Source organism: Alligator sinensis, unplaced genomic scaffold, assembly GCF_000455745.1.
Source record: "Alligator sinensis unplaced genomic scaffold, ASM45574v1 scaffold444_1, whole genome shotgun sequence".
NCBI classification, from domain to species: Eukaryota; Metazoa; Chordata; order Crocodylia; family Alligatoridae; genus Alligator; species Alligator sinensis.
This window is the reverse complement of record NW_005841886.1, coordinates 4,190,045-4,196,801: the sequence shown is the minus strand read 5'-3', so window position 1 is coordinate 4,196,801 and position 6,757 is coordinate 4,190,045. Positions and strand designations below refer to the sequence as shown.

The following is a 6,757-nucleotide window of genomic DNA, read 5'->3' as shown; positions in this document are numbered from 1 at the left end:
CTGTCTAGAGGAGATGGCAACTTAAGTTTTTTGACGGATCTGTTAATTTGTTCCAAGCCACGGAGCTGCAGAGATGAGTCTGAGGTGGCACATTATCCTTCACGCCAGTATGCAGGGCCCTGGGGTTCCCCAGGGTAACAGCTGCAGCAACAGCCACTTCTGCACTCATCCTCTGCCTCTGAACCATGAGGCCTGAATTCAGGCTATGCTCAATGCCCTCTTACGCCCTTCTGTCCTTCTAGGAGTAAGGATCAACCGTCTATGGCATAGCAGCCCTAGTCACCACCACCGGCCCCATCAGACACTGGTCACTGTTCGCTGTTTGGTGGCAGAAGTGGACTGCATTTCATACCTGCCTGGCTGTTTTCATTAGTATGCAATTGGTTGTCATCTCAGCTGGGACTGGATTGGCTCAGGCTGAGAGTTTGGGGCTGCCCCCTTATAGCTCCCCCATAGTAATGCCTGGCTGCCAAACTACCTGCGGTTTGCTGGTGCCTCTTGTCTGCTTCTCACTTCCTTCCCCAGTTGCCATGTCTGTCTCTTATGCAGTTCCCAATTTCTAATCACCTTGTCTGTCACTGGATCCTCTTCCCACCTTTTCCACCCAATTCCACAAATACAAACACAGGTTAGGAAGCAGGGAGGATGCTTTTGATGAAAAGGTCTACACCTTTATGTGCAGGAAGGAAGCACAAAAACCGGGGGACTCAAAAAACATTCTCCCTGTTTTGAATGTTTGCGCTAGCCAGCACCTTCCTTTCCCCACACCATGTCCCACAGCATAGGTTGCTGTCAGAGACTGTGTGGCAAATGTGTGGGCTGGGGTTCAGCCTGGGGCCTCGAGCACTAAAAATGTGACCTACCACAGTTGGAATTGAAGAACCAAGTGCCCCACTGGGGCTGCAACAGATTCTCATCTCTTTGGCCATGGAAGGGGACTGTCCCCCGAATCAGCAGGTGACAAAGACCCCCCTCACTATTGGGCACAGTGACTATTGCCATGACTGTCCAAAGGGAGTCGCTTGAAGTATTAAGCCTCATAGCAAACTGCTGCCAACCAGGCCCTTGGAACTGAGGCAGGAATGGCAGGTGAGATCCACTGTCTACAGGGAAGTTCAGGTTGCCTTTACACCTTTCTCAGTCAAGGCTATTCTAAAGCCCCCAGAGTAATTTAGCTTGCTATGGCAGCCAGTCTACATTACAGCATCCTGAATTGCCTGATGGGCCTCACTGCCTCTTGGATTCTCTGTGCTGTGATGTGATCATTGATATACCCCCCTATGCTATAGAAAAGGAGTCTCAGGGGACAGCCTTACAGCTTTTCTTCCATAGTGCTTGCACCAGGACAATCCTCCTCCAGTTGGACGCAGGGCTTTCTGGGCTCTTTCCACTATTCCATCCTGTTGCATGACACTGGGACTGGGATGCCCATATCAGTCTCTGGTAACTGAAAGTATCAGTCTCTAGTAACACTAGGCACTGTAGAAGTAATAATTCTGAATTATCACTGTCAAAGTAATTATTCTGAATTCAGAATTCTGTAGAAGTAATAATTACTTATCATGGTTGTGCTGTAGCAGTCGTTCAATTAAGGTTGTCCATACACTTACACTACAACACAAATTGGAGCTTGTTCTGCCATATTATCACCCACACTTAACTTTTTCCATATGCTTTTAGTAAATATATGACAGAATTTAAGGAGTTTGAAAGTTAACTCCCTTCTAGACGGTAGTAACAGATCCCATAGAGACTACTTTTTTTAGCTTAGGATGTTTCGTGTTGTGTTTATGCTTCTAGCTATGATAGTGTCCTAGTGCCCACCATCAAATATTATCACTACATTGATTTGTCAGTCGATTGATGCTCCATTTGAGCCCTTGTGGGCACAAATGGAACTGAAAATGCAAACCACGTGGGAGAAGAGAGGGGAAGCTCTGTGCCTGAGCCTGCGTACCTCTGGCAGCTCCAACCTGCTCCCTGCTTCTCAAAGGGGCTTTAATGCTGACACCTAAAAACAGGGATTAAAAGCTGTTCAGTTTGTTTAGTTTAAACAAGAGAAGGTGAAGGAGTTACTAGGTCACAGTTTCTAAGTGCCTCCACTGGGAACAAAAACTTGCCAATACAAGGCTTTTCCATGCATCAGACAAACATCCAGTGGCTAGAAGTTGAAGCTCAAGAAATTCCCATTAAAAACAAAGTGAACATTTTTAGCCGTGGGGGTAAATTAAATTTTGGAATACTGGTATTTTGACAAATCTTGTAGTAGATTATCCATCACTGGCAATTTTTACCTCAAGGTTGGATGTATTTCTAAAAGCTATGCTCCGGTCCAAGCAAAAATTCCCGTAACTTAGGGGAGTTCCCTGGTCTGTGTCGCATGGAGATCAGACTGGATGGTCACAGTGGTCCCTTCTGGTCTTGTCATCTGTGAATTTGTTGGCATCGTTAAATTACTTTCTAGCCTGCTGCTTTAGCAGAAACAAGTATTTTCTTGCTAAAAGTTTCTTAATTCCCAAATCTCTTCCTTTGTGATTTGGATGTTTTGGTTTTGGTTTCCATGTGAGAAGCCACACCAGGCTGGCATATCCTCCTGGAGCCATTGTATTTGTTTCATTCCATTTCTACCCCAAACTCTTGCTTGCTTCCCCATTTTGTCTGTTCAGTTATGAGTACACCGCTCCATGCACAAAGGCAGAGGCTCTAAAATCATCCTAAGTGTTTATATGCCTAGATGGGTGTCTAACTTCTTTGGATTCCTTTGAAACTTCAGCCTAGGGTTTTTTGTGCACAACAGGCGGTTAGGTTATGTCCTTGGGTGAAGACTATGCTAAGCATTTGTTTTTATGTTGTACTGATCGAGTCCCTCAAAACACAGGGTCCCTTATAGCTAATTTTTTTTGTCACAGATTTTGCTCTCAAGAGCATACTTATATATCATTTATAAAGAGTTAATAAACGATGAATAAACTTCTTAATAAATCATTAATCAATTGCTAAAGATTCCAACCAGGCGTTAAGTTGTTATACTCCCCAGGCTCTGGGCAAGGACCAACAAAAGACTTGGCAGTATGGGGTAGGGGACACTGACTGCAGCACAATTGAATCTAGTGCAGATACTTTGCTACCATTCCCCAGTAAGTAAGGCTAAACTGCAGTGAATTCCCTCCCTGTTATTTAGAGGTATTTTACTAATTTGTAGCTTCAGTTACTGAAGGATAAGAATGAACAGATGATATAGTTACGTTGGATCAACTGATGCATCATCCTAAACAGTAAGCCCCCTTTTCACACTGTAATCAATCATACATCTGTCCATATCTTCAAACTCTCTCCACGGATGCAGTAATAATATCTACAATACATAGTATTCATGCAATTCAGACTGTTCACTTTTTAGAAACTGGATTTGTCTTAGTTCAGTGTTCTGGGGGAAAATTATAAATAAAGCAGCGGCATGACAGATTGATTACCCAGGCAGGACACCACCAGAATGGATCAGTCTGATGCCTGTAATATCACAGTCTTTCTGCTACCCCCTGTATCAACAAAGCCCCCAAGCAAAGGTGATAATATGGTCCTTTCCCCATAACCATGTGATCAACAGACATAGGCTATCTACAAGAAAGTGAATGGAAAGAACTCTTAGGTGTGCTCTTCCTCTGGAATTTTGGTTAAGGCTTAATACCCACAACTGTAGCTACACTAACAAAGGATCAGATGCATCCTGGGAACTTACACTGTGAGAACATGATTTTATTCATAGGCCCTGATGCTGTTGTGTGGGCTTGTATTGTTACTGGAAAGACAGTGCCACGGGCATCCTATTTTATAACCATGGACAGAACGCTCATAATAGCTCTGGAGTCAGGCCAGGACCTCTCACTTAAGAAGTTCAGCACTTTTCCTAGACTTGGGGTTTTACTTCATGGGTCCCACCTGAGCTAATTCCTTGCCTCTAAGTGATAGTGCCTCTCAAACTTAAAAGTGCACCTTTGTGATTTTTTTTTTTTTTTGGGGGGGGGGAGAGTTGATCTTTTCCTGATCATCCAACATCTAGGACAGCACCTCACCAATTGACCCAGTCTGTCCTCACAGTGAACAAAGACTTACCCTGCCCTGGAGAAAAACCGTGAGCTGAGAATAATAAGACACCCACCTGCTGGTGATGGTACAGGAATCCTCTTATGCCTTTCTCTTATCTCACATGTGTCTATAGGGTGGCAGATGGACCGGTCAGAGTTAAACACTCACAAGTGGTCCTTGGATTTGTGTTAAAGTGAGAGCCTACTTCATATTTTACATCATACAAGAAAAAGAAGCCTGGGATTGTTCAGTGTATAAGACACTAGTCTGGGAATAAAGCATTCATCTCCCCACTTCTTCCACAGACTTCCTGTATGACCTTGGGTAAATTATCTGGCTTCTCTGCACCTTAGCCTCATCTGTGAAACACAGGTAAGAGTGCTGCCTTCCTTCCCTGGGGCACTGAGATAACAAACGCATTAAAAGGCGTGTGGTGCTCAGATACTGGAATATAGGCTAGGAAAGAACCTCAGACAGATAGAAGGATTCAAAACGACTTATCCTACAAGGTGGAGGATAATACAGGCAAGAAAGATTTAAGGTAGGAACCCTGTATTTCCTCGCTACCTACTGGGTGCACCATCTAACAGTCAGCTCTTCCTCACCCCACTCTCTCCTGCTGCAGCGCAGAGCTGCTTTGATGTCTGAAGTTTAAAAAGAGCTGAGCTGTTTGTAATGAAGCCGGGGAGGAGGATGGGTGTGGGGGATGTAGACACAAAAATCACTTGTCCCTGAAACAAAGCAACCTCCAGGGACACATCGTGGGGGCACTAGGAGAGAGGCAGAATCCCCTGTGCAGCTAATTGAGTGGAAGAGATAAAAGCTTGCCAGTCTCTGTGGCGCAATTGGTTAGCGCGTTCGGCTGTTAACTGAAAGGTTGGTGGTTCAAGCCCACTCAGGGACGGGGGAAGATGCTTTTGACACCAAACTATGGGGGAGTGTGGCCACACTCAAAGACAGACTGGCAATACAGGCTGACCTGGACAGTCTTGCAAGGTGGGCAGACCTCAACCTGATGTTGTTTAACATGGAGAAATGTAAAGTGCTCCATGTGGGGAGAAACAATCCACAACACGCTTACAGGCTCAGCAGTGCCACGCTTGCCAGCACCACAACTGAAAGAGACTTGGGGGGTGTGATAGACCCCAGTATGAACATGAGCCCCCAATGCAATGCTATAGCTGGCAGAGCTCATCAAACACTGGTATGCATCTACAGAGGCATCTCAAGCAAGACTAAGGATGTCATCCTCCCACTCTGCTTGGCCTTGGTGAGACTGCAACTGCATCCAGTTCTGGGTGCTGCACTTCAGGAAGGATGTGGAGAAGCTTGAGAGAGTCCAAAGGAGGGTCATGCGCATGATTAGAGGCCTAGAGACCATGTCATACAAGGAGAGGCTGAAAGACTTGACTGTTAAGCTTGGAGAAGAGAAGACTCAGAGGAGCTTGGTGACAGCCTACAAGTATATCAAGGGCATACGTCAGGGCCTGGGGGAGCATCTATTCACCAAGGCCCCCCCAGGGGAGGACAAGAAATAATGGGCACTCACTGACTGGGGATTGCTTCAGGCTAAACACAAGGACAAACTTTTTTACAAGCCAAGTGCCAAGGGTTTGGAACAGGCTCCCCCCGGAGGTGGTACAGTCACCCACCCTGGCGCTCTTCAAAAAGCATCTTAACAACTATCTTGCTGGGGTCATCTGATCCCAGCAGCCTTTCCTGCCCAAGTGCAGTGGGGCTGGACCCAATGATCTGTAAGGTCCCTTCCAGCTCCTAACATCTATGAAACTATGAAATTGGAGCTGTCACCCACCATGCTGGTGGGTGGCCTGCTCCACCCCTGCCTTTGCTAACAGTCTGTGGGATCCACAGGGGCTGCAAGTGCTCAGAGTCTCTTTCTTCCAGAACACTACATGTCTGTCAAGCCCTGCATCACTGCCTATTGCTGGGGGTCTGAGTGTAGCAGCAATAGCAGGAAACTTGAAAATATTCTGTTAATCTCCCATCACTTAACTGAGTCCTTTACCTCTGGCCAACAGCCCCATCTGATTGCTAAGTAGGATGGGGGCTCCTTCCCCACTCCCACATGTTATCTTGAAAACTACTCAGCAGACCACCCTCTATATTGAAAAGCTGCTTGCTAATTGCAAGTGAGAGCCCAGGTTTGCAGTACATCCCTCATCCATCGCTACACAGGGAGTTGGACACTCCACACTACTCTGCTTACCCCCCTGTATTGGCCAGAGCAACAGACTGCTCCACACCCAGATGAAAGAATAAGTTCATAGATTCATAGATGTTAGGGTCGGAAGGGACCTCAATAGATCACCGAGTCCGACCCCCTGCATAAGCAGGAAAATGTGCTGGGTTCAGATGACCCCAGTCAGACGCCCATTTAACCTCCTCTTGAAGACTCCCAGGGTAGGGGAGAGCACCACCTCCCTTGGAAGCCCATTCCAGATTTTGGCCACTTGAACTGTGAAGAAGTTCTTTCTACTGTCTAGTCTAAATCTGCTCTCTGCTAACTTATGGCCATTATTTCTTGCAACTCCCAGGGGTGCCTTGGTGAGTAGAGCCTCATCAATTCCCTTCTGCATCCCCATGATGAATTTATAGGCAACCACAAGGTCACCTCTCAACCTTCTCTTGCGGAGGCTGAAGAGGTCCAGGT

General features: G+C 46.2%; 1 protein-coding gene and 1 non-coding gene across 5 annotated transcripts in view; one reads left to right on the top strand and one right to left on the bottom strand.

The window, feature by feature from the left end:
* SCN4A (sodium voltage-gated channel alpha subunit 4) overlaps positions 1 to 6,757 on the bottom strand; it is a 148,476-nt gene that overhangs the window by 137,003 nt on the left and 4,716 nt on the right. Inside the window, exon 2 of one of the 4 annotated variants that reach the window (XM_025196908.1) lies at positions 1,958 to 2,011. The exons of the other annotated variants lie outside the window; for them this stretch is intronic. The gene's annotated coding sequence lies outside the window, so the exon portion shown is untranslated. The remainder of the gene's footprint in view (positions 1 to 1,957; positions 2,012 to 6,757) is intronic. 4 annotated transcript variants of the gene reach the window in all.
* On the top strand, positions 4,917 to 4,990 carry TRNAN-GUU. Its single transcript has one exon. It is a non-coding gene; the product is annotated as a tRNA-Asn (tRNA).